Here is a 24,967-nt window from a genome sequence, read left to right as displayed (position 1 = left end):
TGTGTTGTTTATACTAAGGGGTGGCTTGGACCTGGAGAGTCAAGTGCAGTGTGGACTCATCTCTGTCTGATTTTATACTCCACAGGCTGAGAATCTCTTTTGATGAGCCCATTAGTGCCTGGCCAGGCTGACAGATTCTCACCTGTAGAGCTAAAGCTGTGGACTGCAGTGATTTTGGAACGCAGGGGAAGGCCTGCAGTGCTCAGGTGGCCGTGCTGTAGGGCTGCTCTGTTTGCTAATGTTTTTGGCTGCCTATGTAGGCACAGGTCCAGCAGGGCTTATGTCAAAGGCTTGCACTGAAAAAAAAAATGCTCTCTCTCTGCAGGTTCAATTTCTGTTTTGGCAGATGCATTTAAACTTGGTCATGACATCATTTATAATTATCAGCAGAGCCCTGATGGCGGCTGATCATGAAGTTGGAGGCAGCTCTGCTGTTTGTCACAGAATTGTTCAAAGTGCTGCCCCTGGGACAGGATGGGAAGTCGTGGGCTTTGCAAGACAGGGTCAGGATGCTGTTTGCCTCGCGAGGGGAGATTCTGTTTTTGCCAAAATGATACTTTTGCTACTGCCAAAATGGGGATGCCAAAGTGGGATGGTTTGGCTGTTGAGTGATACCAGCTGCTATCAGATGAGTTCTGGCTTCACTTTGGGTTTTGGATTTCTTCACAGAGATGAATCTTCAGCTCTTGTCCTGTTGTTTATGTCAGAGACAGTCAGACGTTTTCCTGACTGTCATTTTCTCATAAAAAGCCACCTCAAATCCTTTTTAAAGGATTTACATTTTCTGTTGATAATACTTAGGGCTTAAAGGCCTGATTCTCCTTAGACTTTTGGTAATATCACTCAGGGATAATGCCAGTAAGAAATATATTAGTTACATGTGTGAAATGAAAGAAAAATTGGTCTGGCTGGTACATAATTCATTTAAATAAAAATCAACAGCCCCATGGAAAAGAGAGGCATCATGTTTGCTAGTGGGTGGCTCCTGCAGAGTGATAGAGTGGCTTGTTCATACATGGTGCTGAAAACAGGTATTAAAGCTTTGCTGAACAGGGATGTAGCTGTGACAGCTTCGTCATGTGGACATCCTTTGGACTTTTATGAAACCTGAATGTGAAGTCTGTGTTAATATATGAGATGTTGTGAATTTTACTATTAAAAAGAATATTCTAGGAGATTCAACATTAATGGATATCTGGTGCTCATAAAGACTTTTCTTCTTAGTGAGGGGGTTTGTCCAGATTTCAGTTGAGAGTTGAGGCAAAACTGCCTCACGGTCTGTGGAGAAGGGTTCTGTGCACATTTAGCACAGGGGGGATTTCTTGCCCCAGTTTTCCAGTACACAGAGGGTGCCCATATTTGCAGCAGAATAAAATGGAGAAATCAGCCAGCCATTATGCTCAACAACCTCTTTCTAACTTGTAAATTAGGTAAATTATTTGATGCTTATACTCCATGAAAGAAATACTCGGTGGTCTAGACATGTCTCTTGCCTCTTTATGTTAGTTTATCCTTGTAAATTTTATATCAGAATGTTAAAGAGTAATAAATAAAGCAGTTATTCCATCTAGACAGACAGATTTGTATTTTCCCCAAGAATCACATTCCTTGCTCTGGCCATGGGACTTACTGACACGTTCTGTGGTACTCTGCTTTTTGAGACTTACAGCTAGAAGTGGTTTTTAGATGAGCACCATGAGTCATTTGCATCAGAACTTCCTGCCCAGAAGGTACCAAAGTTGCTTTGAATTTATCATAAAAACTTTGACAGCAGACTCTCACTTTGAATTTAGGATAGATTTCTGCAGCTAGGTGTTTAACTAATTAAATTCAGAGCAATTTGGCACAGTAGCTAAAAATATGGGAACCCTCAAGACTGCAGTGCTTTGGAGAATTGGTGTCAGCTAAAGCAAGAGCCATTATGAAAATCAGAGTGATTGAGAAATTTTTAAACTGAAAGGGCAAACCAATGTGATATTGAGTGCATAAAAGAGGAAAATTAAGGCCAGGATATGAGAAGTGAGAAGAGGCTTTTGCAAACAGGAGTTTGCTCAGCAGAGCTCCCACCAGTGCTGGATTTTGTGAAGAGTTTCATTTGATGAAGAAAGGGTTTGTGTGATAAGAAGGTTACAGAGGGAGGGAGCACAGAGCCATGGTCATCTTTGATGGAAAAAAGTGCAGAAAACTGTGGAAAAGTAGTTTAATAGTTTATAGTTTAATATAGTTGAAGATTGTATTGTTCAAATTAAAAAAAAAAGAAAGAAAAAGAAAAGCCCAGTCCTTAGCTGGTTTTTATTCCTTCATTTGGAAGGAAGTAGTTCAGTTTGCTACATAGTTCACTTGTCAAATCAAAGTAAATCATAGTTTTTCTGCAGTTTTTTTCCATTGGTTGGTGTGAGCATTTTATTGCTTATCAGGGTTTTTTTCCTTGTCAACTGTCTGCATTCATTTTATAATTCTGGTGATAGCACTGTGGATGTTTCTGTTCCAGTGCTGGGACTGTGCATGCCTGGATAGCCTCCAGTACTGCCTATTGTTCTTTCTTACTTTGAGCTTCAAGTGACAAGTGAGCTCTAATTTTTAAATTTATTTATTAAAAAATCTAATCAACAATCTTCCCATTCACAATCAAGATCACCATTCACCCAAAGCTAGATCTGTGTAATTAGCCTCAAGCTAAACTCAGCATTTTCAGTAGTGTTTCCTCTTTGCTGTCATGGTGGGAATTGTTCAGTCTGGCTGATATTGGAGGGATATTTGGACAGAGATATAGGGATTTTTTTTTTGTCTGGTGACAAACACATCTTACTCATTTATTCTTGGTCCTATGAAAGAGTTGACAGCCACCAGAGTAGCTTGGTTTCATTGGCAGCCCAAACCAGTGGAGGAAGTAAGATTATTAAAGGCAACAGCCTTCCACATCCAGGCCAGAAAATGTGTCTGTGTTTGCATTTCAAGGTAGAGATTTTTCTCTATTACCAGAGCTGAGTTTCAAAAGGAAGAAGGGGTTTTTTTAGCTGAAATCAACAGGGTCTTCAAGTTGTCAGCTTCTTGGAAAGTTCGGGTTACTTTTCTGCCGCCAGTTGTCACTCAGCTCTTTTGTGATGGTTACTGCTCTGCACATCTTTATTGCATGGCAAGCACAGAAATAAAATTCAAGAACGCCGCCTTGAAAATAAAAATGAGGAGCTGCAGGTGGCAGTTTCCTGCTGACCCAGAGCCGCAGGAAGCACCAATGTCTGTCCTGTTCCTCCTCACCCAGGAGAGGGCAGTGGCAACACACCACTCATTTCTTTCATGTGGCTCTTCCCAACATGCCATGAGGGTTTCCTTCAAGATGGTAGAACTTGTGGAAGTCTCAAATGCCGAGTTTTGAGATGCACTCTGCAACTGAAGGCTCAATGTGTCTTTACAGGGACGTGCTCTGAATGGATGTTCCAGCCAGGGATGCTCACATGTCAATCTTTAAATGCTTCACAGCCCCCAAACTGACCCAGAAAGACTGGATAGAGTACAAAAACTCTGAGCAGAATAATGGGTGTTCCAACAAGCCTGGGATTTAAAGCTGATGGCACAGCTGGCAGTGATGGGTGTTGGAATGTAAGGAACATGGTACAACATCATTTTAGAAACATAAAATGAATTCAGAGTAAAAGTCCACTTAGTTCAGGCAATGATCAACAGTCTGCTTGGACAGAAGTATGAGCAAGTGCAGAGTTATCTTTGGTGTGCATGTTCTTCCAGTCTTCAACAATTTGCTGCTGAGGAGACTTTCTGAACAAGAGGTGCTCAGGAACTTCTCACTGCAATGCTTTTCTTAAGCAATCTCCTCACAAAAACAAACAAAAAAAGCTTATGTAAACAGATGTGAGCTCATTAATAAAGACTTATCTCCATTTTTGTCCTCCTGACACTCCAAGTATTAGTGAAATGCGAGATCTTGTCACTCTTTGGTGCCCTTGCTCATGGATCATAGATCTAGGATTGTTTACTCTGAATCAAGGACTTGACTTGGTAAGGATGGCCTGCACCTTCCTGACCATGTTCTGTAATTTATGTTTTCTTTTTTGCCTCTCTGCCAAGAAATGCTGGATTCTACAGCACACAGACATTTTCCTTTGAGATGCCATGAGTGCAGAATGGAATGAAAGATTTCCCAGTGAGTTCAGTGTGCAGTGGGGATCCTCACGTGGCCTGTTGTCTCCAAGGTTGATAGCCTGGTTGCCTGCAGTCTGGAATGTATTCAGAAAGCTGATAGAAAACACTGTGCAACTCCACCAGGTGTCATCAGTGGAGTATTTTGGGATGTTGCCTTGTCTAACCAACCAGCACGTTTTGTTACACGCTTCCAAAAAATTCCCTAACAAGAAGCTGTGATTCTTTCTTTTGGAGCCCACTGCAGCAACAGCTTGCTTTCAAAACTTCCAGTACCATGGGGATAATGAGGTAGGGACCCCACAGATAGTTCTTCTTTCTGGAAAGCCAAATACTCATTCTCTTCAGATGGTTGAGAAGAATTCCTGTCAAGCTCACTGTGTGTATTTTTGATAGAGTTTAGACTTTATTTATCTTGCAATCATTTCCCTTTCAAGCATCCAGTTTACTGCAAGGTTGTTCTTTAAGCATTTTTCTCTCAAAATATGATCTCTCAAATGTGTGGGCATTTGCTGTGCTGCCCTTTGGTTGCTGTGGTTTGCAGAGCCTCTTTTTTGGAGCAGTTCTGGGCTGGGGCTTCCTGTGACTGGAAGGGAATTTATTGAAATGGGAACATTCCCTGCATGTGGGAAGCACATCTGGGCTTGAGGGGAGCACAGGTAAAGGATGCAGAGAGGACCATTTGTGGTATCTGGGGTTTGTGTAGGAAGAACTGGCTGGGAAATCTCTGAGCTTTCCTGCGGTGCCAAAGAGAAAAACTTGAACAGAAACTTCAATAAACTGGGTATCAAGCTAGAGGGAAAAGTATAAATTTAGTTTAATTAAACTAGCATCAGGCAGACAGGAAGATGATGTAGCAAGAACCCTTAATCTGCTGGGAGAGGGCTCTGTTGCTGGTGGCAAGCCCAGTTAATGGATGCAGCAGGGTCTGAACATCTTTGCTTGCTCTCTCCCCTTTGACATGTGTGCAGCTGCTTCTCCTCCCTTTTTTTTTTTATTTCATAAAAAAAAAAATCATAAAAATGAAACATGGATCCATCACGCTGGTGGTCCTGTCATCATTTGGAACCAATTTTTTCATCAGTTTTCAGTGGCTGGTAAAGTCTGAATTTTTCTTCTGTGTCTGTGTCCTGTAACAGACCCCAAAAATAAAAGGCTTTAGGACACTCCTTGTGTGCCTGGATCCAGAAATTGCTAAAATGCCAGGTTAATACTCCTTTCCTTCACCCAGACTTTCCTTTGGTGGAACATCTCCCATGTCACGAATATTTTCAGTTTCCTCTTGTGCATACAGAGCTCTCTCACAGCTCTCAACCTGCAATTACATCTCTCCTTTATAAATATTTAAATGGCAGTTCAGCTTTCAGACAGGGTACACCAGTGACAAAGATCAAGCTTTCTGACCTTTTGTTAATTTGTTCAGTGAAATAGGATTCCCATGGTCTCAGTTTTTGTATTTAAGGGAAGAAATTGGCATACAGAGAGGGTGTTGGCTTTTCTCATTTTTGTTGCTAATTTCCTTTTGGTACATTTATTCTAATAGAGCTTAAAGAAAGAAGTCACTGGATAGTTTTGCCAGTTATGCATGAGAACATGAAAGATAGAATTGAAGAAAAAAACCACTTGGGCTCTCTATCAAGAAATGAAAAGAAATTGTTTCATTATGGTGGGGAAAAGAAACCAGCAAACAAAGCAAAAGTAGAAACGTGTCTAACTATCAGAGAAATTTGTTACTCTGAATTTATTTGGTGTTTCATAGTGCTTGGCACAGGAGTGTTTGGTGTTTCATAGCCCTTCCTGACAAATCAGTTTGTGCTCAGAACATCAGAAAACTCAAAATATTTTACAGCTGCTGACTGCACCATGGGAAAGGGCAGATCCTGGGGCTGGGGTGGCAAGGACTCTGCCCTAATCAAGGAGTCTGGTGAGGGATGGGCAGCAGGTTCTGACAGTCACCGAGGTCTGGAGGGACAGGAGGCAGGTGTAAAACAAGTGGGTGTGAGGTAAAGGGGAGAGAAATGGCAAAAATAGCTCCAGACTGGGGGATCTGATGGTCAGGAGGGGATGGCTGTGCTGGCTCTGACACTGCAGTTAGGGAGGGACATAAATTAGCTTTTTATTAATTTGAGAGAGGGGAAGAAAACAAATGGGTAGAGCTAATTAAAGATATCAGAAGGGCAGAGGCTATTCCTGGCCATTCCAATCTCCTCATTCACTGTAGATCACTGAAGACCAGAAACTTTCCCTTTTGCCCAATTAAAGAGAGTCAAATACTTGTGAAATCTCACACCTCTCTGATCAAATGAGAAAGATTCCTCAGGTTAATGGCGAATATTTAAACTTTTTTCTTGAAATAATAAGAATGTTGTAAAAGAATTATTACTCTTTTCTATTAACATACCAAGCAGTAATTAATTATGTTCTGTGATTGTTAATTATGATTTAGATGTTGGTATTGTGCAGGTCTGTACTGGTACGCTTCTCTTTAGGTCCAACAAGTGTTTATACTGGGAGAATGCTTATGTGTTAGTGTGTTTATAAAATGGGCATTTAGCTGCCAACTCCACTGGTGCTCACTCAGATATAATGATTTTCATGGCTAACATTCCCCACACTGCATTGGAAAGAAGTACAAACTGTTTATGAAAACAGTGAAGTGTAAAGCTGAAAAATCTCAATTATTGCTTTGGAAATGAAATTATCTATTTTGAAAAATGTAGCACCTGCATAGCCCAAAAAACTGAATTGACAGAAGACTGAACAATGAAGTGTGCAAATGTAATCATGAACCCACTGGATTTTCAGGAACTGCAAAATAAAAACTGTGTCATGGTTTTGTAAACCTTAGCTAAAAAATTTGGCTTCTTTGTATTTGTTATGAGTTTACTGTGCATATTTCAAAGGAAGGAATGCTTGCAGTTCCTGGAGCAGAGGTTAGGGCCAGCCAAATTCTTGGAAAGCTCTGCTGCTGGCCCTGTAGTTTTGTTAGTTGCTCTTTGTTTTATTTTATATGCAGCCATAAATGAATGGACATAGCTATAAAGTTGATTAAAGAAGGGACTTAATGAAGGGTTGTAATTAAACTTGGAGGAAATGACAATGGAATTGAAATTCAGAATGAGCCTGTGTGATGTAAAGGCTGATGGTGTTGAGGCAGTAATCTGTATGAAATAATTGATTCTGCAGCCATTAGTCTTTTCTAATGAGATTAAGGACGAGGTGGCACGATCTCACTAATTAACTTGTTTTGTGACTTTGAAATATGATGTCATGGTACAAAACTGGTGATGGTTTAACACACCAAGAAGCTCTCATACTGTAGGACAAACATCATCAAAGTGATTCCGTGTTCTCGGTTGTAACGGGGTTGAGGATCTGACATAACACTAAAACTTGGAACCAAGCATCCTGCATGGTGCTGCCTCACTGAGGGAAAGGTGTCAGGAGAGGGCTCCTCCAGCTGCCTTTGAGGCATTCTGTGAGGACTTTATGCTGACCATTACTGGCACCAAACGTGCTGTGGGGACCATTTCTAGGAGTATTAGCGTAGTACTGATCAAAAAACTTTATTTTCCCAATAAATGGAGCCCTTGCCTCTCAGTTAATATCACTTGTGTGGTTAAAAAAAAAAAAAAGACATGCAAGAGTGAGGAAATGAAATAATTTTCATACTTAAATATGACAGAAAATATTCTCTCTTTTCTTGCAGGCAAATCCTGAGTAGAGTAGAGAAATTACATCCTGAATAGAGAAACTAGGTCTGCAGTGTTGTGGTGACCAAGTTCAAAATCAATAACTTAGGAATTGTGAATTTCCATGTTCTTTCACTAGTTGAGTCCTGTGATTAACAAGTTTCTTCTTGTGGAGAGTAATAATTTTGCAAGTGATTATAAGGTGCTTTTGTTTTTCTAACAGCAATTTCCATAACTCCTCAAGGCCTGCTTCTTAGGCACTACCACTCTTATAGAAGCTTTCTGGTGTTGTCAGGAGCTTGTTATCCTTTCTCAAATCTCTCCCCCTTTCCTGCATGTGCAATTTTAAGTTAACCTCAGCCACATTTCTGTGTTAGGGGCTGTGCAGATCCACTGGTTTGGGTAAGATTTGGTGGTAATGCAGAATTGTAATAAACAAATGATTCTTTTTCAGTCATAAGTAAAACATGCAGTGAGATTGCAAAGCACATGAAGTGGGGTTTTTTTCTGCTGGCAAGGCTGCCTGGAGAGTGCAGAGTGTGTTTGTGTGGAGGGTGGTCCAGGTGGGTGCCCTGTCAGAGGTTATCAGCTGCACCGGGTCAGGCAGGGGCAGCGGCCGGGGAGGAACCAGGGATCAGCCCTGGAAGCTGCAGGCAGGTGTGCAGAAAAAGAAATCAATAAAAATGACCTTTTGTGCTTCCTTGGGATTTGACTTTTGGATCAGTTTTTGTAGCAGACCTAGGAGGAGCTGCTCTGGGGTTCTGGAACCAGTGAGGAGTCTGTGCTTTGGGTAAGATGCAGTACCCCACCTTTTTTTTTTTTTTATATAATCACAAAGATCACATTAGTTTTTGCACATAATGTTGTTTTATTTCAGTGTTATAATGGCTTCTTCAGTTTTCCCTCTGGGTAAAATTGCAGGCAGATGTAAAATTTCATAGTTTTAATCTTTTAATAGAGGCTGTATGGGAAACAATGGACAAATACACACTGGGAGCTTGTGGAGGTTGGAGATAGGCAATATTGTTCTGTGTTGTGGGTACCGTGTGGTGTCACATCCCTTGTCTGAAACTCTGCCACGCTATCTTGCATTACCACAGTGCAGGTAATGAGTTTGTTCTCTGCAGTATCTTTAACCTGAAAAATTAAGGGGCATTTTCACAGTGTTCCTAATCCCACAATCTTATTGTTACCTACTTAGACTTAATCAGACAGCAATAAATTGTAATAAATTAATTATAGACAGTAAATAAAATACATCATCTTGGTTAGTATCTGTATTAAATGTGTCTTTCTCTGCACACACCCACACAGTGCAGAGCTGCAGAACTACTGCACATTGTAATACTGCTGATTATTTCACTAATACTGAATATTTGTGCTCTGATAGAGGCAAAAGGAAAAAGGCAGAGTGTTAAAAGCAGAGGTAGGTCAGGATAATCCTTTCAATGTAAGAGGGAAGATTGAAGTGTGTTTTGTGAAGGATTTATTGAAGTGCCTTACATTACAAGCTCAACATTTAAGAATAACTTCAGTGGAGTGATAACTTACAACTGTTGACATTTTGCCTTCCACGTTGAACGTTACTGTCCTCTGTGTAACCTGGCTGCTGACTCTTTGATCACCATGCATTCATCAGCTGCAATTTAGGACCAAAGTCAATTGCTGAATTATTTCTAATGTATAGTCAGAGATCATAAAAGATATGACACAGGGACAGCGTCTTTCAAATTAATGAATGTTAAAAACAAACTTATTTGACCTTATGAGCGTAACCCATCAGTGTTTTGGTTCCTCTGCAAGCCTTTGCTGGGCAGGTTATCTGCACACAGAGCTGTGAGCAGCACCCAGCAGCAGCAGCAGTCTGGCACTCAAGCTCCTGTGAGGGATTTTCTGCAGAGACTGTTTGAGTTCTTCAGCAAACTTCCCACCCGTGTGTGCGCTGCAGCAGTTATCTCTGGGAGAGAGGCAGCTCCTCCTGCTGTTCCTGTTACCTGAAACCTTCCTGAGTGAAAACCCTGCAAGGGATATTATCATAAGGTTATGGCTCTGACAGGACTTTTACCTGCATTTATAGAGACACTGTAGATACTAGAGCTGTAAATTTGTGAAACTACAGGGAACTCTTTGCCTTTTGTACTCAGAGAGCCCTAAGGGAAGGCCGGAATTCCACAAGAGCAGTAATAACTCTCTGCAAAATAACACTTTGACTGCAGATCCCGTGCTTGGACACCAAGCTGCAGCTGTGAACTTGCATTTTGAAGGCTCGTGCCCATCAGGCATCCCACTGCCCATTGACACAATCCTTGCAGCGAAACATTCCACGGTGTGAACGTGCGCCGCTGCATTTGTTTATGTCTTTAAGAAATAATGCCATCTCTCAAAACCAAACTTCGATAACCTGTACTGCATGAAGTGACTTCTCAAAATGTATCTTCCCCAGCAAAAGGCTTTGTCCACAGTTCTTCAGCAGTCAGCCTGCACCCTAATGAGTCACTCAGCTAGACAGGTTCCAGGGAGGATTGAATTACGATCCTGTTCAGCTGACACAAGGCAGCCACTGGTTCTCCTCAGGAAACTCATAAATAAATAAAAGATCCTGAGCTCCAGGCCCAAGCCCAGCAGAACTGTAGGGATGCATCCTTTTCTGAGTGATTGCCCATGTCCCACGAGTCCAGCCTTGATGCTGGCATCAGAATTAGACTTGTGCTGATGAAGACACCAAACATTATGTAAGTAAAGGCTTTTAAAAATAGATGGAAATGTGGGGGTACGAGTGGAAGTTTCTATCGTTAGCTCTGTGCAATCTGTTAGACTGTAACCTCTGATATTTAGCTGTGCATATAGGATGCAATTCATAATGCCTTGCCATTTTGTGTGTGGAGGGACACTATCCAGAGGTATTTTTAGAATTCCATTCCAGGGAAAAAAATAAGAGTCTTTGGAAGAACTTACTCATGCTTGTCATCTTCTCCCTTCTTCTGTTACATTATGGGTTTTAGCACAAATTCAGGCTCCAGAGGGTGTAGTGCTACGTTTGTGTGACAACGAGAGTGATTGATCAGAGGAGTTTGCAGTTCAGCAGGTGATTTGGGATTAATGAAACGGAACAAGAGTGTGGGAGGAAGTTCTGTAACACTGCTGGGGATGGCTGTAACCTTGCTGTGCCCCTGGCTGAACGGTCCTGAGTTTTCCCAGGTACCAGAGCAAGGGAGCGTTGTAAGGAGGGCAGCTGGATACCTTTGGCAGATGCCCATAGGGAAGTTTTCTTCGGCACGAGGAGGAAGCACAGAGATGGTTATGTGAAAATGCAGCCACTGGGGGGGCAGAACTGTTGGCTGAAGAGAGGTGGGAACCGATACCTTGATGGTTTTCAACAGTTTGCAGAGAGGACGAGATCCGAGTGTTGTTTACTGGGTGGAAGGGAGTTATTGTCGTGTTCTCCTGCTGGCTGCACAGAGTGTTGGATCCTGAGGACACTGCTCTGTGTGGGCTAGCCTTGAGCCTTTCTCAATTTCCCTCCTGCCCCCTCAGTGTAGCTGAAATGAAGCCATCTCTGCAAAGGTGGGGGCTCATCAGAATTTAATTTGCTGAGCTTAATCAGCAGATCTTTCTACTTAGTTTTTTTATTATCTAGTTAGTGAAATGCAACCCAAATCAAGTATTATGGAAAGGTGCCTTGCTGCTTCAGAGCCCTAGTTGCAAGACAGTTTATTTCTAAAACTGCTCTTCCAACAGCTCCAACAACTTTGCACTTGGTTATTTTGACCTGAATCTTGCAAAAAGAGGGATGTGAGGACAGAGCACATGGTAGGGAGTTGTGAAGACTTTGTGGAAAAGTGAGGACGCACCAGAAGTTCTCACAGAAATTAACTGCAGAAGTCCCTCTGTGTTCCCCTGGAGTCAGGCTGGGAGCTGGGTCCCAGTGCCACCAAAGCTGCTCCGTCCCTCAGGGGACAGGAAATAGAATGAAAGGCTCTGGATCAAGACAAGGCTAGGGAGAGATCGCCCAGGAATTACTGTTGCAGCAAAACAGGCTCTACTTGGGGAAAATAATTTATTACCAATCAAATCAGATAAATAAAACCCAAACCCACTTCCCCCAGGCTCAGCTTTAATTCTGAATTATCTACCTGTGGGGAATGGGGGCTGCGTTCAGTCCATCACACGTTGTCTCCGACGCTCTTAAAAGTGAGAAATTCTGATAAAACCCTTATTTCTACACTTGCATTTTTTCTGGGTTTTTATCGGTGTTCCTGTGCTGTTGAACACTCAGCCTTCAATGTATGTGTGTGACGAGGGATGCACTGAACTCAAGGATGGCTGTCCCCCAGCACTGCTCAAATGCTCGACTCTGTGCACCCTTTGGAAGTTCTAAAATTGAACCCTGCCAGTGGAGGTCTCCTCCTTGCACATATTTGCTGTTCTTCCCATCAGCTCATTCTGTCACGTGAGCTGTAGCCCTGTAAATTAAGTCTTAAAAATCATGGCATTTCTCTTTGCCAGAGCTACATCTGATCCTTGTGGAGGCAGCCACCACTCACTCCTGTCCATGCAGGGGACATTTGCACGAGGATCTGAATATGGAATCATCTCAGCAACTTCCTAATCTGAGCCTAGGAAGGACCAGTTAATTGCATTTCATGCTAGACTTTACATCAAACTTGGATTCATTTACAACTGTCACAATGCTGATGCTATGTTACATTGCTTTTTAAATCCTTCTTTATTTTTAAGAAACTTTTCCCCTAGTTCTTGTGTTTCTTGAAGAAGCAGCTTAAAATGATGTAGGTGGCATTGAAATTGATCTACTTGGTGAGAGGAAGGGAAGCTAATTTTGCCCAAGGGAAGTGCTTTATTGGCTCTTTTCTTGGGTTGTGGAGCTGAGCTATAACCAACTGGGATCTCACCCAGGGATCAGGGGGAGTTTTCCCACTGGTTTCAGTGGCTTTGGATTGCGTCTCTCTCCATGATTCATGGCCTCTACTGAGTCATTTTGCAAATGGTGTTTGATTGCTGGCCAGAGCAAAAAATGCTTAGCAGAGAATTAAGTGGATTTGAACTATCCCAGCTTCAGGATCCTTCAAGTTTTCTCAGAAACATGTGGACTTCAAAGGACATTTGAGTGAAGATGTGCATTTGAGGTGGTTGTTCCCAAACCTTTTTGAAAAGGAATTTGAGAATGTTGTCTTCTCTGACTCCATCCAAAAAGATTTGAAATATCAAATCTAAAGATCCCTCTTAAGCTCAGGAGTACCCGAGCTGAGTGGGTGAGACAGCAGAAAAAACCTCCAGGCTTTCTAATGGTGCTTTGTATTAACTTTTGCTGGAAATTTGTTGTTAATATGAAGAGATATTCTGGCAGACTTGCAGAGTGTAATGATAAATATTGGACAGAATTTTTCTGCTTCGTTCTATGTCCCTACGTTCCCGTGTTGAAACGGAATTCTTTCATTTGCCCTCTGAAATGAATTTCTTTTGAGGTACCAGTGATGATACCATTTAAGGCTTATTTTGGAGTTTTGTGTTGGACTTCAGTCTTGTTGCCTGCCCTGACAGAAATGTTTATTCAGCAAGGCTGAATTTATTTATTTGGATTGGCTTTTATTGTATGTAATGGACAATTAACCATCACTTTCGTGCAGCTTTTGGGGGCACATGCAGTGAAAAACCCGTTAAGGAAACACGCTGTGTGCCAGGAAGAGCAAGTGCACAGATGTAACAAACTGGCCATTGACTTGTTTTCTTTTATCCTGCACAGTTTGGAAATGATCCATCATGTCTGCAGCCTGCAACTTCACAGAAAATATTTGATCAGACCCAGTTTATAGAAGAGACACAGATTTCTAAGTCTCATGTCACCACCTTAAATCAAAAGCATCATCTCTGGCAGTTTTTAGTAAGTCCTGTCTTTGTTTTTAAAGTTTTATGGCAACTGATGCATTTGAAGACAAGTTCTGTTTTGCAATCCATGCTGCTGATTTTGGTTGGCTGTGGGGTTTCTCTGTTTGCATGTGCACAACTTCAGGGGGTTGGGGATTTCTCAGGGGGGAGTTTGGGAGGGTTTAACTCCACCCTCTTCAAAGCCACGTACTTTGTACTGATTTCTTAAACTCTTGTAGAATGACAGTAGTACTTACATAAAACACATAGGTGCTTGTGATGAAATGAGAGCTTAAAAGCCAAAAATATGACATAAATAATTCCAGTGCTTAGGTCTGGATGCATGAGTAAAAGTGCAGGAGCCTGTGCGCAGTCTGTGGTTCTAATCAGCACATTCCAATCCAGCTTGGTGTATCCATCCTGACACTTGATTCTGAACATCAGCAGGATTTTTCCAGTTGGATTTCTTGTGTTTGCACATGTTCTGATTTTCAGGCACCTTTTGAATTTAGAGAAGAAACTTTTAGAAGGGTTGGCTAGTTAGTTGGTCCCCATCTCCTGGTGGCTGAGTTATGAGGAGATGTTCATAAATCACCTCTGATCTTCAAAGCACTCTGCAGCCAGTAACTAACAGAATCATTTAAAGAAAATTAATTTTAAAATGCCATTTTTAAACCTTATGTTCTCACTATTCTTCTTTGTACCTCACTGAACTGAAAGTAAAGGCTTAAAGCTTTGCTTTAAGAACCTGATATTTGAAGCTTGAGGTTCTAAATTTGGTGCTGGATTTATCCATTTGAAGGCTATGAGTTTGATTGCATCAGAAGTAATTATATTTAATATGACAAGAGAAAAGTGCATAAATGTGATCTTTTGAACGGCTGTTAATGCCTTCTTTGCATCTCTGCTTCTGAAAAGAATAATTACATAGCTGTGATGTGAACTGAATGTTAAGGTCTGGTGAAAGACATTTCTGGTAAAAAAAGGGGAGTCAATCTTTTGAAGTTGTGTCAGATTTCCCTTAACAGGAGGCCTTTGAGAAGAGAGGTGGTTGTTTGTAGACCCAGACCCAGTACACTTAAAAAAGACAGCTTGAGGCAAACCTGGCACACCACTGGAATTAGTGGGGATTTTGCTGGTTATTTCCTACACACAAATAATTTGTGCCTTCAAGAACCATCATAAAGTGTTGTAATCCAAAAAGCATTGGTTTGGATTTGGGTCTTGGGAACAGAAAAGAGAAATGACTGCAGCAGTCAGGCTGTACCTCTGGATCTGTTTGGAGTCCATTCTCACTGCTCTGTTTGCCAGGTTTAAGGGGAACACACGAAATCTAAATGGTTGTTGGGCAGTAGCAGCCTTCTGGATAAAGGGTAAACTTTGGACACCCAAACCAGCTTCTATTTAAAATACTGTTGTTTCCATAGTTTTGAAGTGTGGATACTGAGAGAGACAGAAGCTCTGATGCCAGGTCTAAAATTGCCCAACAAAATATTAAGTCATGTTTCTTTAATACTGCACTTACAGTACTAAATTTTAACCTACTGTTCTCTCCTATTTAATTTTTAATGAATTGCTGCAGCTGTATCAATAATGACAATTTTTAGCCATTTCCACTGGAGATCAGAAAAACTGGGTGCAGTTTTTTCCTTCTGGTACTGTGTGTCTCAGCAGTGGTTTTGCTGTGAGACAAGAAGCCTGTGTTTCAGCAGAGCCAGTTTTGCCTGTGTGATACTCCAGAGCAGGGCTGTGGTTCCCTTTCCGTGCACAGAACGCAGCGCTCGCAGCGGGTGCCCGGTGTTACCATGGCACAGCAGCCTGGCGCTGCTGCAGCTGCAGGGATGACGTGCAGCTCCCTGGCTGCCTTTAAACTGCTCAGAGTTTTGGAGGGGGCTGATCAAAGGCCATTATTGTGCGTGGAATTACTGTGTGTGCAACGCCACGGGCGCCGCGGCAGCTGAGTTTCTGCACCAGCAGCACTGCTGAGGCGCAGCCCTCTGTGCCCCTGGGGGGAACGTGGAGCTGCTTCAGGCCTCTGTGAGAAGAGGGTTTCTCTAAAACACATCTGAGCTCCATCTGAGCCCTTGTGCCTCTGTGCAAAGCAGGAATCTCTGGTGCTTGCTGGGTTTCATTGTTTACCGGGGTAACACGAGGTGTTCAAATAACAGGGAAAAAGCGCTGTAAGAAAAGAAAGGTTGTTAACTGCTTGCTGTTGAGAGATGGCTTTCAGTCTCTCAGTGATGGCAGAATGGTGAGTCTGGACACCAGTATAGCAATAAAGCATATTAATTCCTCTGGTTGTAATAATTGGTATTTATCGTAGACTGCTGGCTCCAGGAAAGGAACTTTTTCTGGTTACCTGTCTTTCCTGTGCCTTGTTCACGGGTGAGAGTTTTAGCAATGAAACCAGCAATGTCCATGGCCAAAGCCAGGGTCTGGATTTTGGAAAACACTGATGTTGATCACAATGCATTTAAATTTTTCTAATTTGGCATCTCTTTTAAGCATTTTTAAATACATGGCACTGAGTCCTAATGAGCTTTACCAATCCATCATCAGTTTTCTCTCTATATCATTGCAGTGACTAATGCAGCTTTCCATTTCTAATGGTATTTTCTAGATCAGCTATTACCTGTGCAAATGCAGAATTCTGTTTTAAGTTTATTGATACAGTGCCAGCATAATAAAAGCCTTTCTTAGCTGCCGGCTATGAAGGAAACTTCCATCAAAAATAGATCTTAATGGGGTTTTAAGAAGCATTTTTTTCTAATCATATTTCAAGCAGGTCATTAAATTCCTGAATGAGTAGAAGCAGTGAAGGATATTTAAAGGCCCAAACAATGAGACATGTCCAGTATAAGATTGGATTAAATTAGTAGCCATGAAAGCAGGCTGACCTTTCTTCTTTCTTCCCTAGAACATAATATTCTTACTCCCACCGTTTAAAGAGATTGCTGACTGGAATATGACCTTTTAATAAAGACACCTTCAGTCCCATATCCCGTTGTTTCTCTCTGTGGTGAGCAGAGCAGCGGCAGAGTGAGGACAGGTCAGGAGGGGCTGCAGCTGCCAGGCTCTGCTGCTGCCTGGCCCGTGTGGGTCACGCTGCCATGGGGCAGCAGGGCATCCTCAGGGCTCAGAGCAGCACCAGGGAGCGAGCCCTGAGCAGAGGCAGAGCAGCCTGGCTGTGCTCCATGCAGCCCTGCCCTGTCATGACTCTGGACAGAACAGGCTCTGTGTTTTCCAAGTGTTCTGGGTCTGTAGCTGTGATTTCTCTTGTTAATCCTGCTGCCTTATAAAATTCAGCTGAAATGCCTCTGGTAGCCTTTCTTGTACATGATACACTCCAACTGTGGGGGTGCTTCTGTTACAAACAAGGCTTTGGGCTTTGTGGCTCCAGGGCTATGGGACATCCCCAGATGGCTTCAGTGCAGCTGAGGTGACTGAGCAGTGCAGTTGACCCAACAGAGAGGACCAATGGCACATTGCTATCTCTCCTCCTTGATAAGGAACAGACCAAATGAGCTAATTAATGTCTAAAGAAAGTCAAAGACACACTCAGGAATCGAATGCAGATTTTCTTATGCCCAGGCAGTGCTTTCAGCACATGGTTTTCCTTCTTGTGTTTTGCTCTCTGTCATTTGGATACGTCTGACCAACAAGGAACCAGTGACACATTCAGGGGCTCTGCCTCCCTTCAGTCAGTTATTTTCTGGATTATGAATTGGGATTCTGTTCAAGAGACAGTTTATATATATATTTTCACATATTGATTGTTGTTTGTGGATGTAGTGTGTATTTTCATGAACCTCACTCACCACCCGGTGGTGTGTTGATTGCTCTCTGAAAGGGCACCATCTGCATAAGTCAAGCTGTATATTTATTATCTCTCCCCTAAATGTAATGTCTATTGTCACAGCCCTGCTTTCACTCCAAATTGCCTCATCAAGTGTAATACTTGTATCAGACAGGAAAGCTGAAGGATCCCAGTGTGTTATTGTTATCAGTTACAGCAAAACAAAAGGCAAGGTGATTTATTACTTCATTTTTCTGAAACACATTATAAGATTAACTTTTTGGCTTATACTTTTTCGTGTCCTAATTACATTTGTCTCTTGTTTAATCATCTTTAAGAGAAAATAGGATGTCTGAGGAGAGAACATGATTTAATTAACTTTTGTCCTAATGAATCACACTGCAGAATATTGTAGTGGCCTCATTTGCTTGCAAGGCTTCTTGTCCAGTTCAGTGGCTGGAGGCAAAGCATTCAGATGATACTGAAAAATGTAAATCTTAAACCCCATACAAATATCTTTAGGCCCAGTGGTGTTGCTGCTGAATTCAGAGGTGTATTTTGTGATGGGTTTCTATTTTGGCTTGAGACTTAATTCACAAATTATTTAGGGGACTGCTCGACTCCTTTTTACAGGATGTATGAGAATTTAGATTTTACTTTCAAACAGGGATTGCCTCAAACCCAGGTGAGGAAAATGATGGTGAATATCAAAGCTTTCTCCAGTGGGAACAGTTGTCACACCTCTGTTCTCAGGTCCAGAGCTGTTTCAGGCATGTGCTGAGGCTTTGAAAAAACAAATACTGATTTTGTTGCTGGCCTTTATATTATGAGACAACTGATTCTTCATCTTCTGGTTGTCTTCCCATTCTTGAACTGGAGTGAGTCCTTTAATGCATTTTAAGGGGCTTTTAGCAGCCTTCATAAAGCTGAAGACTGCAGTCACTACTCTGGCAAACAGGGTGGCAAAAGAATCTCTGTCCTATTAAAATTGGTGATCTAGAACCCGAAGGGTCTGCATTCCATTTCCAAATATCTGCAAGTCTCTTTGCTAGTGTCAATGTTCGTGTTTTTTTCATGTGGGCCAAATTCTGGTTACCATCAGTACCACTGAAGTCAGCAGGGCTGTGGCAGGAGGAGTGGTGCAAGCACGAAACAGCCTTGTCTGGGTGAATAATCAAACTGTTCTGACAGCAGGTGAATGGAGGTGATCAGTATTTGGATGCACATTTCTCTCTGTTTCCTGGAGAAGTTCTAATGATTAGATCTGTAGCAAGAACACTGCTCAGAGCTACCAGACTTCCTTTTCACTGGCTAAAAACACCAGAAATGTTGGATCAAAAATCCGGTTTATATAAACGCTGTACAGAGTGTACAGCACTTTGTAAAGTCAACACAGCTGGGAGAAGGATGCTTTAAATGAAATCCCTTTCTGAATATGGATATGAGGGCCTATGATGAGCCCATGGCTTGGTGATGTACATCAGAGATAAACGGTGTACTGGGGAAAAGCATATTGAATGTCAAAAAGATGTGTAAAGATGTATTTCTGAGCTGTCCCTTTTAATCAGATATAACCAGCAAAACTGAGATGTGTGAACAGGAACATTAGTGTGTGTTGAAGTTCACAAATTCCTGTCCCATCCTGTGCTTGGCACTCACGCATGTTTTATATTTGCATCTCAGTCTGGGGATCTCAGCACAGATTCCAAATGCAGGAGGTGCTTCACTGAAAAATGTTGGTCTAAAAAAAAAAAACCAAGGTCCTTCTGTGAAGAGTTTAAAGCTGACAGGGTAAGTCATGCAGAATGCTGGTGTTCAGATCAAAAGTAACTACGCAGCTGCAAACCCCTGTCCCAGAATTTTTAATTCTTATGGTAAATTAAGCTGGCATTGAAATTGAAAGTACCGTAGTTCTCAGCGTTGTCCTTCAGCAACTTCTTGCAGCTTGGAGCATTTGCTGTGTCTCAGGAAATGGAACTTGACACTGAGAAAGTTACTTGCACTGTGATGAGGGTAGAATGAATCTGGGAGTCACACAAGACCAGGTTACTAAAGGCAAACAAACTTCTGCTTCTCAGTTTCAATAGTTTGGAGGTTGCACCTCTGATTTGGAGAAGCAGTTGTCATTCTGCCCTCCAAGAAAAGCAATCCAGTTCTGGTTTTAATTGATTAAAATTGAGTGTATGAAGCTGTGAGTGCCTTCAGACAACTTGGAAATGCTCAGTGCTCACCATGCAGGAGTGCTGTGAAATGTGTAAGGAAGTGTGTGCAATACTTCAGTTATTTGCCACTGTAAATAATTGGGACAGGCAATGTCACTGGTGTTGTACTGCAGATCCTTTGATAAGCATGAGATTAAATCAGTTCTGGAGCAATCATCACTTGGGATGTTCTCTCTTACTCTCCCCTGGTGCACACAGCTGTCTGTGAGGGACCCGTACTGCTCGTACAGAAACCTCGATTTTCTGTGTTTGAAGGAAAGCTGCAACATCAGTGCCCTGTCTGCAGAATGTAATGATGGGGAGATCTCATTGCTGGGTTTCATTGAAATTGCCTCCAAAGTGGCTGCACTGGTTAATTTTTTCCTTCTTAAAAAAATAAGTTTCAGACACATTGAACCCTTTTACCTGAGAGGCAGTGGGTGGACGAGGGGAAGGAGTCGTGCTCAGCACAGCAAGGAGATAATGAGCTATATAAATAATTTGCAACACATTTTAAAAATATGCTTCTGTAGAGCCAAAAGCATCTTGGCTTGAGTGTATGGGCTCAAATATGTATCTGAGACCTCATTTCAGCAAGGCAAATAGAATTTAGCTCTTTCTCTGTGTGGTCTTTCCGGATTCAGAAAATGAGATGCAGTCATAAAGGAACAGAATGTGACACATGTTAAGACCACTCATGAACATATTTTGAAACTCCCCGGTTCCTTCTTAAGCAGTAGATGACATGTTTTGTGGAGTTGCCAGGAAGATTTTTAGATCATTTCCAGCAGGTAAAATTCCAGAAACAAAGTGGCACAGGCATCTTCCCCTGGAGAGGTGATGAGTGCAAACACTTCAAATATTCTGCTGTAACAGTTCAGTTAACAGAAAATAAAATGCAATTCTAGACCTACCCAATATTTCCACAGATAACTGGAAGATGCATTTTAATGGGATTTGATCTTTTGCAAAAATCCCAGGATAATACTATTTATGAAATGTTATTGAGATAAGAAAACAGTTCTGGAGCTGGATATCTGTTAGGATGGGGATGAGCCATTATCTCTTTATTAACTGGTTCCTGGTTCCCTGTGGGCAGCAGGATTTTCCCTGACTGTGTCAGGAAGGAGTCTGAGGAAGGTGTTGGGCTCACAGCTGCCACTGCACAATAAAACCCTCCCAGTTTCTGGCCACGAGACTCTGTTGTCTTTTTGTGCCGTATGATGGAGCCTTCTAGCTCTCTTTGCAGTATTCTGGCTGAGGTACTTTTGTTATTCTAAAATTCTGTGGGTTTATTTGTTTATTTATGTCTATGCTAGCACATTCTCCTCCAATTGCTGACTTATTTGTGTGTCATTAAAAAATGGTCTTCTTTCCTTCAGTTTCTAGTTTAGTTTTACAGATTAGGTGTTAACAGGTGCTTTGGACAACTATCAAGGCCTTGTCTCTCAGATGTGACACTATCTGCTGCACACCCTGTAGTAGATAAGTAAAGTTCAAAATAATATTTTCTACTATTTTGATCACACTGGTAATTAAAAACATTAATTTTCAGTATTGATAAAAGTGAAGAGCTATGTATATCTGTCCTGGGTATTTTGTCCTTATCACTGCAACATGCTGCAGAGAATATCTCGTTCCTGATGGGACTCCCAGGAGATGAGAAGCATTCAATTCTTCATTTAATACTTCACCTTAATGCTTTGTTAGATAAAATTCATGAGGTCTTCCAAGCACACCCGAGATGTGTGTGCTGGCCTGGGGGGTGTGTGCTGCTGGATGAGCCCAGCAGCTCGTGGGCAGCAGCCCAGCCCCAGACAGGCATTGCTTTCTCTGACTGCTTTCCCTGCCGCTAAAAATAAGAAGCAAGGCCAAGGATATGAGCAGGCAGAGTCAGATTGGGACTTAGAGATGTGAGATGTGTGTGTTGGTTTTTTTTAGTTTTTCTCTCAGGGATTTAAGTGGAGATGCACTGGAGGGAAGCTGGCTGAGCTACTGCCCCGCCAGTGCCTTGTTTTCCTTGTGGATTATCAGGGAACTCCAATCTGGTCCCTTTCATCAGCACTGAACCACTTTAAAAACAAAACCAGTGTGTGTGATTATCAGAAGCAGTTCCATTTTTAACGCACAGTTCGGCTCAGACACCAGAAAATAAGACCAGTGTGTATTAAAAGGTTGTTGAGTGTGGAAATTAGTGAAATATATAAATGTGGCAATAAAATCTGCATGTGGCTGTCACTTTATGGCGTTGTGAATACCTATTGCCACGTTAAATGATGGTGTTCCCTTCCCTCAGCCTGTCTGTGATGTGTACACATCAGTGCAGGCATTAGAGGCTGGAGTCCAGAGAAGCAGTGATTAGCATATTTAAAGTTTCCTGTGCTGACTGCTTAAATACATTTGCATTAATAGAAGGATGAGACCTACTTCATGATGTTCTCTGTGTGACAAAAGCTAAAAATAGTTTTATTAGAACTTTGGCTGCAGCTCTGCTAAATTTTAGCAGTTTGGGGGAAAGGAAAACACTTTTGAAAGGTTATAATTAATGAGTTATGTGTTGTTGGGTTTTTTCCTAAAGTATACCAAAATAACATGAAGAAATTGGGACAAGCATGCTATTTTGTGCCTTGGCATTTTGAGGGTTGCAGCCTGGCTTCCCACTTGAGATGGGGGTGGGCTCTGCTGCTGCTGCTCCAAACAGCTCACCCTGGGAAGGAATCCAGTGTGGAAATGTAAAGATGATTGCAGGAAGCAAATTCTGTTCTGAATTTACAAAGTGAAGAATTAAGCCTGCCACTATCTGATGCTGAAAGGAATCCAGCATGGAGTGACTTTATTTGAGAGAGCGTAAATTGTGTTTAAATAGCTGACAATTTTTGTATGACCATTCTGAATTTTTTGTGAATGACCATTCTGCTTTTCTCATGGAACACCCACTAAGTCGCTCAGATGCTGAGGAGTTTAACAATTATCTTCTCAGCCATCTTTGGAGGGGAAGGAAAGAAAGCAGCCCTCAGTGCTGAAAAAGAGCATTTGGATGTGCTGGTAGTATTGTGCCAGATGTGATTTAAATATCCCTGGGAGACAGAACGAGAGACATCAGGATGGTTCACCATCTTAGCAGGGAAGAAGTAGTAGAATAGAAAGGTAAGCTGCTGTGATGGTGTGGTCTTCAAAGCACTTCTAGGAGTTCTTACCAGGATACTTTGGCAACCACTGATAAGTTGCAGAGACTTTGTCTGGAGTATTTCAGCCCAGCTAAATACCCCATGTGAGAAGCTTATTCATATTTTTGAAAGGCTGGAGCCTCTGAGACCGTTAAAATCTGGCTTTGAAAGCTCAAGAGAACAGTTTTTGTACCCTTATTCCTAGCATGACATTTTCTATTTCAGCACTTAGGCTGTTGCTATTCTATCAGTTGGCTTCTAGTAGAAAACGTGGATTGATTTGATTTTTAAAGGTAATCAAGATCTTGTAAGTTTCAAAATTTTAACAGTCAAAAGGCTCAGTTCATAGCTAATTTTATCTCAGCTGTGATTTCAAAGTTTTCCTCTCTGTTTCCACCCTCAGCTGTGCTCCTATAGAAGGAGCTCCGTGCACTGCCCACCGTAGGGACAGTTCTGAATACAGCTGAAAGAAGCATTTCTGTGCTAAAACCCTTTGTCTTTATTAATGGTTTTCTCTGCATTGCGATTTAAGGAGACAAAGGAGGATGTGTCTGACACACTCTGGCCTGTATTTCCGTGCCAACCTTGGTATCCATGCACGTACAGTGTGTTTGGGGATTCAGCTGGGAGAGGAGGAAGGAGTCCCATGCCTGCCCTGAACTCCAGCCCATGGGCTGCATCTCTGTAATGGGAGTCGTAAACTTGCCAGAGGCAGCTCCTGATTATGGGGAGAGCTCTGGGTTTGCTGGCTGATGATTGAGTTATGGATCTCTGAAACCTGTCTGTGGTGCAGCAGCTCTGGGGCAGCATCAGGCTCCAGAGCTCCCGACTAATTTCATAGCAAACTTGATTAAGCCATTAAATTGCAGATCACTCCTGACAGTAAATTAATTCTTAATCCAAGTCCTATTCTGCACTACGTTGGGAGACTTTTGCCAGGAGGCCAGTGGCTTGAAAATGGGTAATTAAATTCTCCTGTAAATACATTTTTATCTAACCTTCTGCTTGCAGGAGCTGGCAAACAAGCATGAGCCATTAATTAATACCTGTAATTTGGTTTAGTTGGAATAAGCCCTGCTCTTGTCAGATTCTGAAATGTGAACCAAGGTTATGAAGTTGGGGACTAAGTAAAAGATAAAGAAAACTGACCAAAATGCATTCATAAGAGAATCTGTTCCTACTTTTCATTGTAAAAGTGTTGTGTAGTTTGCAAATTTGGGAATAGTTTGATCTGAAGTCAATGTAAAAAAATACTTTAAAAGCCCCAAATATAGGAAGAGTACCAATAGTGAGAAGATGTATTCTGGGCATTTCTCATTTATGTAATTAATCTCCTATGACCCAACTTTAGAGCTTCAGGAGTTAGTTTTAGCAGACTGATCATGTCCTGTGCACATGAAGTTGTGCATTAGTTGTCACCTGAGGCTTTCATTGTTTGCATTTGAAGTAAGAAGTGTTGGTTGCAGGTTTGTTTCCAAAGGATCAGAAGGAAACTAGAACCTTGTTTGCTTGTCCTCTAGCCATAGTTCTGAACCAAACTCAGTTTTCTTACTTTTCTTCCATATTTTTTTCCATTTCCTATAAGACCAGGATGTTTGACAGTTGTAAGTCTGGCTCCTTTTTTAAGGCTGGATACCTCCTGATTCCCATTAAAGACAGAAGCAAGCGTCTCTCTGTTATTTGCCTGTGAAAAATAGCTCCTAATGCCTTCAGCATTCCGAGGTACTTCCAGCTCTGCAAACTGCTTTGAGTCTTTCACAGGGAGTCTGACTTTGCTTTCACATGCTCTAAATACACACACAGGTAATATTGTGCAGGCTTAAAGTCCACACTCTGAGATTTGTTGCTTTGCTTTCCAATGTTATTAAAAATTTAACCATGTCTCCAACTGAGACACTTTGTCATTTTGAGAGCAATGTAAATGTTAATAATTAAGGGCAATTAAAAAGTGTGTTAAAAGTCATGTAATTTTTATGGGTTGACTGACTGAATAATAGATGCCTCCTGGATTTTCTATCGTTCCAGATTGTTATTAAGCAAAGCCTTCTCCCATCCTGGAAGTCCTGTGCTCAG

At 41.8% G+C, this 24,967-nt stretch overlaps 1 protein-coding gene across 13 annotated transcripts in view; it reads left to right on the top strand.

The window, feature by feature from the left end:
• The first annotated feature begins 13,608 nt into the window (after positions 1-13,608).
• Positions 13,609-24,967, top strand: part of RIMBP2 (RIMS binding protein 2) — an 82,589-nt gene continuing 71,230 nt past the window's right edge. For all 13 annotated transcript variants that reach the window (XM_032128269.1, XM_032128257.1, XM_032128266.1 and 10 more), the window contains exon 1: positions 13,609-13,746. The gene's annotated coding sequence lies outside the window, so the exon portion shown is untranslated. The remainder of the gene's footprint in view (positions 13,747-24,967) is intronic.

The sequence above is a fragment of the Corvus moneduloides genome, chromosome 18, assembly GCF_009650955.1.
Source record: "Corvus moneduloides isolate bCorMon1 chromosome 18, bCorMon1.pri, whole genome shotgun sequence".
Lineage (NCBI taxonomy): Eukaryota > Metazoa > Chordata > Aves > Passeriformes > Corvidae > Corvus > Corvus moneduloides.
Note: the sequence above shows the minus strand (reverse complement) of the source record. Positions and strands in the feature narration are given on the sequence as shown.